General features: G+C 40.3%; 1 protein-coding gene and 1 pseudogene across 7 annotated transcripts in view; one reads left to right on the plus strand and one right to left on the minus strand.

The window, feature by feature from the left end:
• Positions 1-15,667, minus strand: part of Enah (ENAH actin regulator) — a 111,935-nt gene that overhangs the window by 76,073 nt on the left and 20,195 nt on the right. The window lies entirely within an intron of this gene.
• Positions 59-241, plus strand: LOC110302151 (small nuclear ribonucleoprotein G pseudogene; annotated as a pseudogene).

Below are 15,667 nucleotides of genomic sequence, written 5' to 3' on the forward strand. Positions count from 1 at the left end.
AAAAAAACAGAACAAATGACTGAAATAGCGGTGCCGAGCCCGCTGAGTGGCCATAAGTAAAGCCCACTGTCGGGAACTGAAGACGTTCATGGACAAGTAGCTATCCCTGAAGTTAAACGGTGGCAGACGTGTACAGGGAATACTGAGGGGAGTGTGGGGATGGCAGCCAGTGCGCAGCATCCGGGTGGTGGTCATCCGAGGAAACAGTGTCACCACGTTAGAAGCCTTGGAAAGAGTATAACCAGTGTTCAGCAGTGTGTCCACACCCCCACCCCACCCCAAAGGCCTGCTTGACTGTGATGGAGAACTGGGCCATGTACATTTTCATACGAAACTTTTTGCTAAATAAACTTTTGTGATATTGGGGGGGGGGAGGTGGAGACTGAAATAGTGAAATAGGTGACGTTCTTGAAAAAGGGGACCAACAAACAAACAAACCAATCCTAACTAAACAATATTTAGCCAAAACTACAGAGTAAGGCTTGCTCAAAAAGAGTTCTGATCACAAGAAAGTTTGGACAGAAGGAGAGCTTACGTAGAGAAAGGGGCACAGAAACCAACAGTTTGGAGGGTGTGCGGTGGGAGTAGACAGATGACTTGATTGGTAACAGTGCTTGAAGACCTGAATTCCATCCCCAAAACTGTGGGCAGAGAAACAGGTTGATTCCTGAACTTGCTGGCCAGCTACTCTAGCAAAACTGGTGAGTTCAAGCATACAGTGGCAGTGCCCACCTTTAGTCAGCACTCAGAAAGTAGAGGCATATGGGTCTCTAAGTCCAAGGCCAGCCTGGTCTATAGAATGACAGTCAGGGCTACACAGATAAACTATCTTGAAAAATAAAGAGGAGGAAGAAAGAAAAGGCAAGACAAGGCAAGAAAAGAGGAGTGATATAAGAAGATAGCAGGGGTTGACCTCTGGTCTCCTCATGCACATGCACACACACACACACACACACACACACACACACACACTCCCACCAACAACTTTCTAAAAAAAAGTTACTGGGGGCTAAGGAGATGGCTCAGCAGTTAAAAGCACTTGCTAATCTTGCAGAGGATTCATAACCATTCGTAACTGCAGTGATAGGGGATCCAACACCCCACTCTGCTGACTACTTTGGATCCCAGGCATGCACATGGTGCATACAAAGAAATTAATGGTTTTGGACATCCCAAATGTGAAAGTCTCTCAAAGTAATTTTTCCTAAGTTGAAATAAGCAATTAAATGAATATTAGAATTGGATATAGAAGTTTTTAAAAATTCTATTATATATGTATAACATAGGTTTTTTAATAGTTCAAGGTCCATATTTACAGGATTCTGAATGAGTTGAGATATTCTAATTTTCAGTCCCTATAAAAATATTTAATAATATAGTAACATCCAAAATTCAAATCGAAGTTAGGGAGGGGTGGTGTGTCTGCAAATGTGCCTGGCTTTTCGCTTTCTCCCAGTTCTGTCCATCTTCAAAGTTAACACAAGTACTGAGTTCAGTTTCAAAATGCAAAGGAACGGCTATGTTTGTTTATTCTACCATGGCCTCAAAATGGACAGAGAAGCATTTATTAAAGGTCTGCTTTGGCTGAGCAACGGTGTCACACGCCTTTAGTCCCAGCACTCGGGAGGCAGAGGCAGAGGCAGGCGGATTTCTGAATTCGAGGCCAGCCTGGTCTACAGAGTGAGTTCCAAGACAGCCAGGGCTACACAGAGAAACCCTGTCTCGGAAAACCAAAAAAAAAAAAAAAAAAAAAGCAAAGGTCTGCTTTGGCTACTTAAGGGCTGAGAGCCATGTTTATTTTCAAAGACAACACTTAAGGAGCATCTATCAGGAGGGCGCAAAGTAAATAAAACCACAAGTGGACCAATGAGACAGCTCAGTGGCTGAGCAGGTGACAGTACTGGCCATGCAAGCTTAATGATCTGAGTTCTGTCAGAGCTCAGTAAGGTGGAAGGAAAAAATGACTCTAAAAAGTTGTCCTCTGACCTCTATACACATGAGTCATGGCCTGCATTCTCCCTTCATGAGGAAGTAAAGAAATAAATAAAGCAAGCAGCTTTTGACAAATGTAAGTTTCTAAAATTATAACAACCAACATCCAAATGTTTAAAATAAACTACTCTGTATATGATTTTGCAAATTTAACACGCATAAAGCTATGGGTTTAAATAATCAAGATGAAAGCCCTTGTTCACCCAGGATCCTAAAGATTAGGGGATAGCAGACATGCAGTAAAAAAAAAAAAAATTTTTTTTTTTTTGGTTTTTCAAGACAGGGTTCCTCTGTGTAGCCCTGGCTGTCCTGACCAGGCTGGCCTCGAATTCAGAAATCTGCCTGCCTCTGCCTTCTGAGCGCTGGGATTAAAGGCGTGCACCACCACACCCAGCTTAGTAAAACTTTTTAAATGAGTCATGCATTGCAACAGTATACTTGTAATACCAAAACTACAGAGGCTAAGGCAGGAGGACCAGAAATCTGAGGCTTAGCCCTAGGCTACTCAATAAGATCTTCTTAAAATTAAAAAAAAAAAAAAAGAAAGAAAAAACAGAAAAGAAAACACTGTTCCATAACTTTCTCCACATACATGGTTTCAAGGGATCCATCTTATTTAACGATTAAACCATTTCTGAGTTCTCTAGTCTGATGAACAATATACACTATGAATAAAGTAATAATAACACTGCTTGCTAAATAAACTCAGAAACTTAAAGCAAACTTGTTGGAATATATAAAAAAGAATTCCTTGACATCTTTTATTTATTTAAAAAATGTATTTTGAGCCGGGCGTGGTGGTGCACGCCTTTAATCCCAGCACTCGGGAGGCAGAGGCAGGCGGATTTCTGAGTTCGAGGCCAGCCTGGTCTACAAAGTGAGTTCCAGGACAGCCAAGGCTACACAGAGAAACCCTGCCTCGAAAAACCAAAAAAAAAAAAAAAAAAAAAAAAAAAAAGTATTTTGTCTTAGTGCTCAGTTGCTATGAAAAGACAGCATGACCCAAGGCAACTCTTAGGAAAGAAAGCTTTTAATTGGGGGCTTGCTTATAGTTTCAGAGGTTTAGTCTACTATCATTATGGTGGGGAGCATGGTGGCACACAGGCAGAAGCCGGAGCAGGAACTGAGAGCTACACCCTGATCCATAGGCAGAGAGAGAACCTTGGGCCTGGTATAGGTTTCTGAAACTTCAAAGCCCAACCCCAGTGACACATTGTCTCCAACAAAGCCACACCCATGCCAACAAAGCCACACCTCCTAATCCTTCTAATCCTTCCAAATGGTACCACTCTGGTGACTAAGCATTTCAATGGAGGAGCCTATAGGGGCCACTCTTATCAAACCACTGCAGGATTATTCAAGGTATTAAGTCCATAGTCCTTTTGCTGTGGTTTTTGTCATTGTTTTTTGTGAGAACAGGTCTCAGTATGAAGCCCAGGCAGACCTCAAGCTTACAGCAACCCTCTTGCCTAAACCTCCATAGATACTGGGATTACAGAGATATGCTACCACACTGCATTTTTTTGTTTTGTTTTTCTGTAACTGGAAATGCTATTATTTCTGAGTAATAATGATCAAATGAAGATTAAACTGTAAAATAAAGGCAATTCAAAAAGAAGTAATTAAGTAGGTGGGAAAATATATGCTAGACACTATCAAAGAGCCATGTGAGTGACTTAGAGTAACAATACGTTTACATTGTACAAATGTTGATCTAAAACAATGGGACACTTTATAAAATAACAAATTACAAACAGATTCTCTTCTATTCAGATAAAGGTTACACACACACACACAAGCAGTAAATATTTTCAAGTAGTAAACAGCAAAGATTTTAAAATACACATCATTTAGGTTGTTTAAGGCCCAAGATAAATGATTACAAGATAGCTACAAGCATACTTTGGTCAACAACCAGTCCTTAAATAATGATTGTGAAGGGTTAAACATTTTACACACAATAGGGATTATGGCTGGGCTATAGAGCTGATTCCCACTGGGCTTGAGAGAAAACAAATGGAATCAAGTTACTTGTTAATCTCTGAAATACATTACCTTGAGGGAGTATTGTGGTGGGCTTAAACACTGTAACCTAGTATGTGAAAAATACTCCAAAGTTTAAAACACATATGAAAGTGTTGTGTCTGTTCCTTCAGACCCTTAGTTGTACTGTGCCACACAACTATGCCAAGGAAACAAAAAAGGTATTATAATCTAATTTTAAAACAGACTCAAAGCCATCTCACTTTGAAATCCTATTGCGAAATAGGTTATTCTTTTACTTCTCAGCTAAAAAAATGCCTAACAGGTACAACCAGCCTTTGCAATTACACTCTCTCAGCAGCTGTGGTTACCTATACCAAACCTGCACATTTATCAGTCTAGTCAACATTTCACCAAGAATGGGGAGGAAAGGATTCACAAGGTCCCACTCCTGGTTGAGAAGCTACAAAAAATCATGGCTGCTAGTGCAAAGGCAGTTTCTACAGGTGTGAGCTGCCCCTGGCTGGTTGCCCCATGCTATAGTGGCAGCCAAAATAAAGCACAGTGAGGCGGTGCGGGGAGAGGGGAGGAGGGACTAACACAACCAAGTATGAAGCAAGTGCAGGAGCTATCACTAATCTCCCCTGAAAACCAAAGCTGATTTACAGAGAGGCCCTTCTTAAATATGGCTCATTATATCCTGAGCTATTTTTAAACACAATTAGAAAATCAAAAGCAAGCAAATAGATGTATTCAAGAAGTCATTTTTAAGACTAATTGCAATTAGCTAGGAATAAATACTTTGTCTTGAAACAAAATGACTATTTAAAATAAGCTCTATTACATGAAGTCTACAGTGAAAAGGTCGTGAATGACAGCACTAAGGTACTAATATAGAGTCACAAGTTCTACCTCCACCATTAATTACTTATCCCAGACAGCTAACCAAATGATTACTTAGCACAGAGCTAGTTGCTTTACAACTACTGTTTCACTTAATTCTAGCAACAACCAAATGAATTAAGTACTGTTATTCTCATCTGCAGATGAAGAAACTGCAGCCTAGAGGCTGAAGTGCTTGTCTGGATTTTAAAAGGACTAAGCCACACAAGGATTCAAATCTGAACATCTGGGACCAAGAATCTCTGTCTGAGCTGGGCGTGGTGGCGCACGCCTTTAGTCCCAGGACTCGGGAGGCAGAGGTAGGCGAATTTCTGAGTTCGAGGCCAACCTGGTCTACAGAGTTCCAGGACAGCCAGGGCTACACAGAGAAACCCTGTCTTGAAAAACCAAAAAGAAAAAAGAAAAAAAAGAAAAAAAAAAAAAAAAGAAAAAAGAATCTCTGTGTGAGTGCATTTAGCCTTTTAAAAAATGGTTTCAAAATAAAAAAATAATAAAAATAAGAATGGTTTCAACTTCAACAATCCACAAAAAACCTCATTCCCATTAGTTTAATAAACAGAAAAATAACAACTGAATTTTCAATTTCTGAACAAAGTACACTAAAAAACAGTCAATTCCCTGGTTTCAATCCCAGCTCTGAAAACAAAACTGGACAATTCACAGAAGACTTAGGGAGGGATAATACAATTATGAAAAATACTAAAGCTCACTGGTAAGCAAAGAATGCACATTAAAACAAGATATCCTTTCCTATTGCGGGAGGAAGACAGCAACAGGAGAGTGGGGGAAAGGCAATCTCTTGCTGATACAGTACAAGCAGCTTTCTGCAGAGATGCGGGACAGAAGGATCAAGAGCCTTTGAAAGGAGGAATTCCCTGACTCAGCAGACTACAATTCTGTAGGTTTCACTTAAAGTACATTATGCAGAATTTAAGATGCTAAACAGAACTCCTTATGATGACAGAAATTCCAACAAGGGACTGGGTAAGCATATTTTTAGGTTAAATCTTACATAACTGTCAGACAGTCAACCACTGTGGTGGGGAAAGGACAGCATAATTTAAAATGAAATTTATCTGCATGGTATTTTTAAAAAAGATTTATTTATTTATTTTATGTATATGAGTAAACTGTAGCTGTACACATGGTTGTGAGCCTTCATGTGGTTGTTGGGAATTGAACTCAGGACCTCTGCTGGCTCTGACCAACCCCACTTGCCCAGTCCCTGCTTGCTCCGGCCCAAAGATTTATTTATTATTATACATAAGTACTCTGTAGCTGTCTTCAGGCACACCAGAAGAGGGCGTCAGATCTTATTATGGATGGTTGTGAGCCACCATGTGGTTGCTGGGATTTGAACTCAGGACCCTTTGGAAGAGCAGTCTGTGCTCTTACCCGCTGAGCCATCTCACCAGCCCCTATCTGTGTGGTATTAATTAGGAATAAAAAGACTACTAAGAGGGGACTACTTGATCAATTAACTGACTTTTTTTTTTTTTTCCTAAACAAAGTATGGTACACTACAACTCCAGCGTACACAACTGGAAGCCAAAATCTGAAAAGTGAGATTAGGAAAATGTTAAAACTACACATCTGAATACAAAGTCCATGCTCCTTCCCCTAATTCACATCTACCTACTGAAACACAGCAGAAATAATAAATAGCCGACTGCCGTATGTACACTGTCACCCAGCACTCCGGAGGCTGAGGGAAGGACTGCACGGACTAGAGGTCATCCTAAGCTACTTACCTTATCAAGCCAGGCAGCAAAAACAAAACCAAATAGAAAGAACTAACACTGTTGGACGGAGGAGATGGCTCAGCAGCTAAGAGCGTTTGCCGCTCTTACAGAAGACCCACGTTTGGTTCCCAGACCACCTATCAACTGGCTTCCCAGTCAACTTCCAATTTCAAGACTTTATTTGGTCTGCACATAAATGTTCAAGAAAAAATAAACATTAGAATGTCCATAACATTAATAATAGATAAAACCAATTCAAATGTTCCTCCACCTAAGAATGAGTAATTCATACAATGGCATGATATAATTTTAGATGAACAAAAAAATGTGGAAAAACTGCTCACACTTAATATGCCAAACAAGCCAGGCATGCAATCTGTGCAGCATGACTCTACTCATTGAAGTACAAAGCAGGAAAGGGGAGGGAGGAAAAGGCAAAGGAGAAAGGGGGGAAGGAGATGATACTGTAGTGTAAATAGTATTTTTCAGTCTTTCGAATAAAGCAAGCTCACTCTCTGTCTTTGGACTTCTGCATTGTCTACGTGGGAGTGTCCCTCCTCCTCCTCTCAAAACTGCCCCTTAAGAAAAAAGTTCTCAGCCGAGCATGGTGGAGGCAGGTGGATTTCCGAGTTCGAGGACAGCCTAGTCTACAAAGTGAGTTCCAGGACAGCCAGGGCTACACAGAGAAACCCTGTCTCGAAAAACCAAAAAAAAGAAAAAAAGAAAAAAAGAAAAGACAAGACAAGACTTCTCTAATCATTCAAATTGAGTATTCCCTGCTCTAGGTCCACCCTTTTCCTGCTACGCATTTTATCTTCATTGCACTTAAGGAGAATAACAGCTTTATTGATACCTCTTTCTCCCGCCTCTACTAGAAAAAGCTTTGTGAGTGCGTGGACACGTTCACCTCCGTTCTCAGGCTGAAGAACAGTGCTGCTTATCAGTAATAACACTTGTCAAGTTAACCAATAACTCCTTCTACTTTTTAGTTTGCCAATTTTCTATAATAGACATATGATTTTTTTCACCCTGTTTTAAATACATAACTAGGTGAATGGGCACATAGCACATCCTGAGTCAAAGAAAACAGAGCAAACACATGGCATTGTTTTCAGTCCTAACAAGACCAAAACCTAATCCTAACTCCTTCCTAATAAATCCACATGGACCCTTACAGCACTACCTTGGAGATAGGAAAAAAACAGCTTGCCCTATTCTTACAGAGCACTCAAAACGTTTCTGAGCAGAGAAACACTTACTTAACACGGCCTTAAGTTCAATTCCCAACATGCTAGCAGCGAGCTCCACTTCTGACATTAGATTCTCCAAGAGACAACTGGGAGTTTTACACGTACCCGTACCTCAGGTAACAATCATAACTTGTGATGCCACCCGTGCTCCTATAGATTAGATGAGATTATTAACAATCCACTTCTGGGTTTTGATTTGTTATGTCTGGCTCAAAGAACCCAGAAAAACATGTATGTTCACTCATTAAATACAAAGGTTATTTTAAAGGGCACAAGTGAACAGGAAAATAGAGATCCATAAGGTTGGGTCTGGAAAGGTCCTGAGTAGGAGAGCATCCATATGTTCAGAGATTAGGCATTTTTTTTTTCATCATCTGAGCACTTGTGTTTCTTTTTACAACACCTCTGGATCCCTTCAAATGTGGGTCTTCTGGGTTTTTAATGTAGGCTTCATTATGTCAAAATGACTGTCCAAATCACTAGCCATTCCTACCCGGCTCAGCCGTCAGCCCTTCCTCCTCTCCACAAGTGTGCAGTGGGGCTGAAGCTTCCAGTGCTCACATTATAAATGGATTCCTCCATGAAGCAACTCCCACAGCTCAGTCTTTTTTGCAAAAATACACTGAACACTTCAGTAATCCAAGAGTTTTAAGAACTGTATGTCAGGCAGTAAGAAGAGAAACCACATACAGCTCTTATTATATTGCAATATCACAATGACCTATTTTCAGAAACTTAAAATGACTTGTCTCAAATTTTAACATCATCATAAAACGCCAAGCCCAACCCCATCCTGTCCCAATCTCTCATGAGGATGTGCTTTCCAGGCACATGCAAAAACCCTAAGCACAAAAATATTAAATAATCACATTTATTGCACAAAAAAAAATTTTAGAATGCATAAGAATATAATAAAGTTGAAAATGCCTTAAGTAAATAATTTGATTTACTTTTACAAGTAAGTTCCAATTACAATATACAAGAAAAGCAGCCTAATTACATTTACCCTTCTAACTGTTCTCTAGTGATTAATTTTGTGTATATGTATTCTGTATTGTATTTTAACAATGCTCTAAAGTTTGTAATTTTGAAGAACTTCAGATGCTCAGCTGGTAAAGTCTATGCCAATATTCTGAGTTATAAAAGCCCCTCAAACATGAAATATTCTGATACCAGGCATTTCAGGTTCAGAACATTTCATCTGTATCTACAGCTACATATTACATCTTCATATAAAAATTAAAGAGAAGGATGACTGGGAATGTAGCTCAGTGGGAGAGAATTTGTTTATTAAGCCTAAGACCCTGAGTCCAAATTCTAGCACCAAAAAGAAAACAAAACCAAAAACAATTGAAGAGAAAAATACTTGTTTCTGAAGAGTCAAGACAGATGTTTGAAAATCAAAACTGATACTAACAACCAGAATTTCAAAGTGAGCCTAAACAAATATCTTGGCAGGGGATAGCTCCCAACTTCAACATAAGCAATCCAAATGTGCAGTTAGTAAGTTTGCATAGACACTGGAAAGTGAGCCCATTTTTAAGGTCTTCAAACCACAAATGAAGGTTTGAAGACTCCCAATATGTGCCAGACGACTGAGGCTCAGCTATAATCTGGTACCCCATAACTCTGACGTACATCAATTCACAGACTGCTGCATCATCACCTTTCAAAGTGAGTTTATACTAAAAAATGACAAACTGAAGAAACATAGGCACACTTGCTGTATATTCTTGTACATTAATCTGTAGTCCAAAGCTTCTCATACATTAGCCACTCCTTGGGGCTCACAATGTATCATCTAGATACTTCAGGAGACCAAAAGGCCAAGTCCAAAAAGGTTTGGGCTTATTGTATGAGCCTGGTTCCGGATCTGGATACACAGAACTCAGCACGCACGTACGCACACACTAAAAGCATCTACAGTAAGTTCAGATACATAAGAGCACTCAAACACATGTTCACTTAGACAACCAAAAGGCTTTTAGCCGCACTAAGCTGACAATAAGCTGTTAATTAGTCCCTGCTCTAAACTCAACATAATTAGTATCATCATAACTGGTCATATGTATGGTCCATGTATGCAATCCCAGCTGAGGATGCTCACACACCATCCAGCTAAGTAAAGTTTACAAGCTTCTAAAGGTTGCTGGAGTGGGCATTCCTATACACAACTGTGATTGGCTAAGTATTATTTAATGCTTTCACCAGCACAGTGAGAAGGATTGTAACTCTACCACTACCAAAAAAGATTAATTATAGTTCATTTTAAAGTTAAACACTCTGTTACCGGTAACTGTTCAATTCCAAGAAAAACTCAAGAAAAGGCACAAGTAACATTTTCAATTTGCTCACAGTAGCTGCCAACCACTCTTTAAAGAAAACTTCCTTACAGAGAAAAGATAATCAGAAACATTACCAGCCAGAGCTAAGTAAATGTAACCAGAGTGAGCAACAAAGCCTTTATCATCCTTGAGGCAAAAAAAAAAAAAAAAATGTAATTCAACAGCCAGGAGGCAGATTTCAACTACAGACCAACTTGCACCTAATCCCCAAACAGACTGCTCAACAGCTGTTGCTCTTGTCAAAGTTGTCTCCATTTTCCTCCAAATATGCCCCTGGAGGAGACTGACAACTCTCTACAAGCAATCAGCCTGACTAGCAATCAACTTTTCCAAAATCTAGGGATAAAAAAAGAAGTGAACCATGGACCCATGCCCCTAAAATCCATCAAATAACATCTCATCAGCGACTCTTTGTATGAATGACTTATCCCCTCCTCTCCAAAAAAGGGCCATTCAGATGCAAAATGGATCCTGGACAAGCAGAACTCTGCCCATTCAGCCTACACATATTTATTAAGTAAGTACCTACTAACTGTTAGGAATCATTCATTCATCTTCCTGAGACACTAAGGAACCTTGGCTTCACTAGCTTCCCTAAAAACTCAACTTGTGAAAATTGTAGGTGAACACTGACGGTGTAAAAGAATAAAATGAAAAAGTGTTACTTCTGTGCCCTCAATTTTTTTCTTATCTTCCTCTTAAATAAATATATTTAAAAATAAAATCTCCTAAATTCTGTTAACTGCACTACCTGCCAAGTATAGGAAGAGCATTATTCTCTTTAAAAGAGACTGGTGGGATCCCTGGAACAAAGAGAAGGTCCTCAGCAGCAGACTGCTACACACTCAAACTCACCCTGAGAGAGCCAACCCACATCATGTCATCTCTCCCAATAGTGTATCTCAAACTGTTAGGGGTCGTAATGAAGACACTCTATCCAGTTCAATATGCACACAAAGGCAAACTGCCTTCGTAACATTCGCCACTACTGTGTGCAACTAGATATTCCTAGTGCATTTCTAATGTTAGAGCAGTGTTTAAAACAATGTCTTCCCCAACCCTACCTCTCTTTTTTTAGGCAAGTTCACTGGCCCCAGGATTGAGGCTGGAAAGATGCCATGGGGTGGGGGGGGTGGAGAAAGGGTAGAGAGGGGAAAGAAAGGGAAGAAGGGAGGAGGAGGAAAAGGAAGAGGAGGAGGGGAGAGAGAGAGCGCGCACACACGAGTGCGAAAACAATGTCCTCTTTTAACCCCTTTCTCCATTTTTTTTTCCCCACTTTTTTATGTGCTGGTTGTGCAAGGGAGAATGACAAAGATAGAACCTACCAGAATCCCCAGATTCTGGGATCTTTGTTCCATAAGCAGCTAAGTGAGCAAACAGGTGCAGCATAAAAGGAAGAGAGAACGTTCCATCTCAAGCATTCCTGTCTGAAATCCGGACAGTCCCAGATAGAAGGTTCATTGACTAAAGGGAACCTGATGCCAAGTAGGATGAACTGAATTCAATTTCTAAATCTCACGAAGAGGATCAACCCAGTAAGCTGTCCTAGAATCTCCACATCTACACAATGGTGTATGCACACACACACACACACACACACACACTATACATGTTAAAAAGGGCATGTCAAGTCAATTTTGTATTCATTGTGCTTTGTCAAATAAACTACAACCATCAAACATGTTCCTAGCTGGGCACATATGCCTTTAATCCCAGTACTTCTGGGGTAGAGGCAAGCCAATCTCTGAGCCTGATCTACCAGTGATTCCAGGCCACCACAGCTACATAGTGAGGCCCTGCCCCAAAAAGGAGAGAGAGGGGAAGATGTTGGTGAGGGCTTAGTCATTAAGAACACTGTTTCTCTGGAAGATCTAGATTCAATTCCAGCACCCACACTGCAGCACACAACTGTGTATACCTCCAGTTCCAAGGGAATCAATGTCCTCTTCTGGCCTCTAGATACCAGGCACCCATGTGGCACACAGACATAAAAGCAGACAAAACATTGAAACACACAACAAAGAAGAAAAGGACTGCATAAGTTTAAAAGAAAAACAGAGATGATTAAATATACTGGGTTGAACCATTTAAAAATTAAAGTTGCCAATACCTGGTCTTTTAACCTCCCGAAACTGATAATTTTGCACAGCTAAACCTAATAGTGTAACACATACTTCAAAGGACAATGATTCAAGTGGCACTGCCAGTACTGGCTTAAGAACTTAACCTTCATTATAACAGTTTCCACAGCAAGCTGGGTGCTAATCTCCTACCAAACAACCGTCTGTGAAAGCCAGGCTGCCTAAAAAGCCACTGTCATGATCCACTCTCTGAATACATTTCAACCTCACTGGGACGGGTTTCTCCCTTTTTAACTAATTCACTCAAAACCAGGCTCCTAACACAAGCCTGGTACTTTTCCATGCCCCTTGTTTTTCTCACAGAAAAAAACAAAAACAAAAAAACACCACTGCTTATAGCAATAGCCTTATCTTGTTTTATGGAGGTCTGTTCGTGTCAAATAAACAAATGACAGGCTCCCTAATAGTAGAGATAACCCTTTCCAGTCTTTGAAAACCTGCAATAAAATGTATACTCAATTTAGGGCAGATTGGATGACTCTGCCCTACACAATGAAAAGAATGGCTAAGTTCCTCAACAACTGAACCTCAAAGGGGATGAAGAGCCAAGACAAAGGTCTCCAAGAAATACTCCAAATTTTTGACACTTTTGGTAGCGGTCACTGGGTGCATTCTTCCTGGGCCAGTTGGACATGGTCTCTATGTAGTGGGGAAACTAGAAGATGCCTACCTAACCTAATCAAGCAGACTTAATGGGCCCGCCTCCCCTCACTTTGACAGTTGACGGTGAAGCACTATACTCAGTATTGCAAATGTGGAACTCTGCAAATTCCTCTCTTCCTCTTCTTTATGCAGAACCCATTCGTGAAAAGCACATGAGAGAGAAACATCTAACAGCTGAGCAAGTAGCTGATTTAAAAAAAAAAAAGTTTTTAACCTTTTATGTGACAGCTGTTCTGCCTACATGTGAGTCTACACACCAGGTGTGTGTTGGACCCCTAGGAGCTGTGAGCTGCCCATGTGGATGCTCTAAATTGAACCCAGGTCCTGTGGAAGATCAACCAGTGCTCTTACCCTCTGAGCCATCTCTCCAGCCCCACAAGAAGCTGATTTTAAAAATGGATTTTCATGTCTTAAGGAACAAATGTTTAAATTTAAAAAGCCAAGGCACAATCACTTGATTGATATATGACAAATACAAAGCAGGAAATTAATTTTCTTAAATTGATTCCTGTCTCAGCCTCTAATTTTCTTTACACACCTAAAACAGTATTCATTATACAGAATTTCAAACAAATAAATAAAAAGGTGAACAGAGATCTCAGAAGGAAGGAGATAGTCTCTTACAAATGTTTTTTTTTTTTTTTTTAATGTCTTAAAATGAAGGCACTGCAATGCTTACCTACACTTGGGGAAGAAGAATCAGCATTTAGAGGCTAATCTGGTCTATGCTTAGCTTCGGGCCAACCTAGAATACACAGCATGATCCTTTCCTCTAAAAAAAACAAAAACAAGCCCACACATATACACACATCCAGTCTTTTCTTCTTTTAAAGAAAAGGAATGTTGCAATCCCATTTCTGACTAATTGCTAGCGGTGGTGCATGCATACCATACCTGTGAGGCCGAAACAAGAGGGCTGCTTCAAGACTGAAAGCACTAGGCTGCTTTGTGAGCTTCATGCATTGGAGTGAGAACCTGTGTCAACCAACCAACAAAACCAAACAAATCTGAACTGTGAATCAGCAGCACACAAGCTCTACCGACCCAGAGCTGAGTATCACTGAGAAGAGAAAAGCTGTACTGGGGAGGAAGACCAAGACATCAGCTAATGAGAGAGGAGAGAACCAAATGAGCTTAAGTCACTTAAAACCAGAAGTCACTTAACTCAAAGTGATCTGGCTGTCACATAGCTGATGAAAACTTGGGTCACTATTATGACCAACTTTTCGTCGGTGTGCTGTATAATGACTTTCCTTCCATTCATGGGGGGAATCTATCCATACTTCAGGGAGCGGCTGAATCAGTCTCAGATGCTACACATATCTGTTTGCCACCACTCATTACCAAATTGCTTGAGGTTCAATCGATGTCTTCACATAGCAACGACTGCATCACAGTAGAACATGAGCAGTTTAAAGAGCAGAGACGAGTAAGCTAAGTCTCCCTTCTCACTAACCTGACCACAACCAAACTTAGACTCTAAGTATAATGTAGGAGGAAAGAAAGCTCAGCAGAACCCAGTTAATTATTCTTCAATTTAAAGGTCAACATCAAAACATTCCCTGCTACTGCCGGCTGTGAAGCCGTGGACACTCTGTGTATTTGCTGGCTGGCATAAAAACTGGCACAACACTTTTAGAAAGCATTTTGGCAATATGATTCAAGAGCTTTTAAAACTGTTTCTATTTCTTAAGGGATCTAATACTATTTCTGGAGTTCTATCTTAAGGACATAGTCTACAATTAAGAAAAAAACCCTTTGGGTTCAGGAAAGCATTATTCATTATACAAAACCACTCTACACTATGTAAATAGCCACTTAGAAGGAAATAGGTAATTTACAATGAAACATTCATCTAATAATTTCCTCAAAGCATAAAAAGGGGAAAACACACCAAATGATCGAAGCAAAATGCATGCATACATAATCACCTGTACATAAATCACAACACAACGTAAGAGTTGTCTTTAATTGGATCTGTTAGTTCGAGGCCAGTCTGGTCTATACAGCAAGTTCCATTGGGGGGCAAGTGAGCAACATGGGAAGACTTATAAATCTAGAAGATCAAGAGTCTTGAGTTTTGCTGAGTGCAGTTTTACTGAGGCACTTACTCCTGCCACTAGGGAGACAGAAGCAGGCAGAACTCTCTGAGTTCAAGGCTAACCTAGTTCACATACTGAGTTACAGGACACTTAAGAGCTAAGGAGGGAGAGGAAAACAGAGAAACAAATATGTTCAAATAAAAAAAAATTAATATAAAAAGATTCTGGGCTTTCAAGTAGAAAATCTACCATAATACTTAAAGGGTGAGAATCACAGAGAGAAAGGTAAACTCCTGAAGGAACAGCAGCAGGGCCTGGCGGCGCACCCTGTAATCCCAGGAGCCAGGGAAAGGCTGCTACAGAAGGACTGCAAATTCAAGGGCAGATTGTGTTACACAAAGGGACCTTGTCCCAAGGGGGAAAAAAAAGAAGTGGGAGTGGAAATGGAAATATAGTGCTCGTATAATACAAAGCAGAAGGAAAGACGAACCTGCACAAGTCCACTTTTCAGCGTGAAGATCTGCCTTAGCAATGCTTTTCTGCTTTTCCCCACACCTAGAGTCTATTTTCCAGATTAACAACACTACAGTTAACTACAAATCACCC

The sequence above is a fragment of the Mus caroli genome, unplaced genomic scaffold, assembly GCF_978045245.1.
Source record: "Mus caroli unplaced genomic scaffold, Mus_caroli_1 scaffold_1, whole genome shotgun sequence".
NCBI lineage: Eukaryota > Metazoa > Chordata > Mammalia > Rodentia > Muridae > Mus > Mus caroli.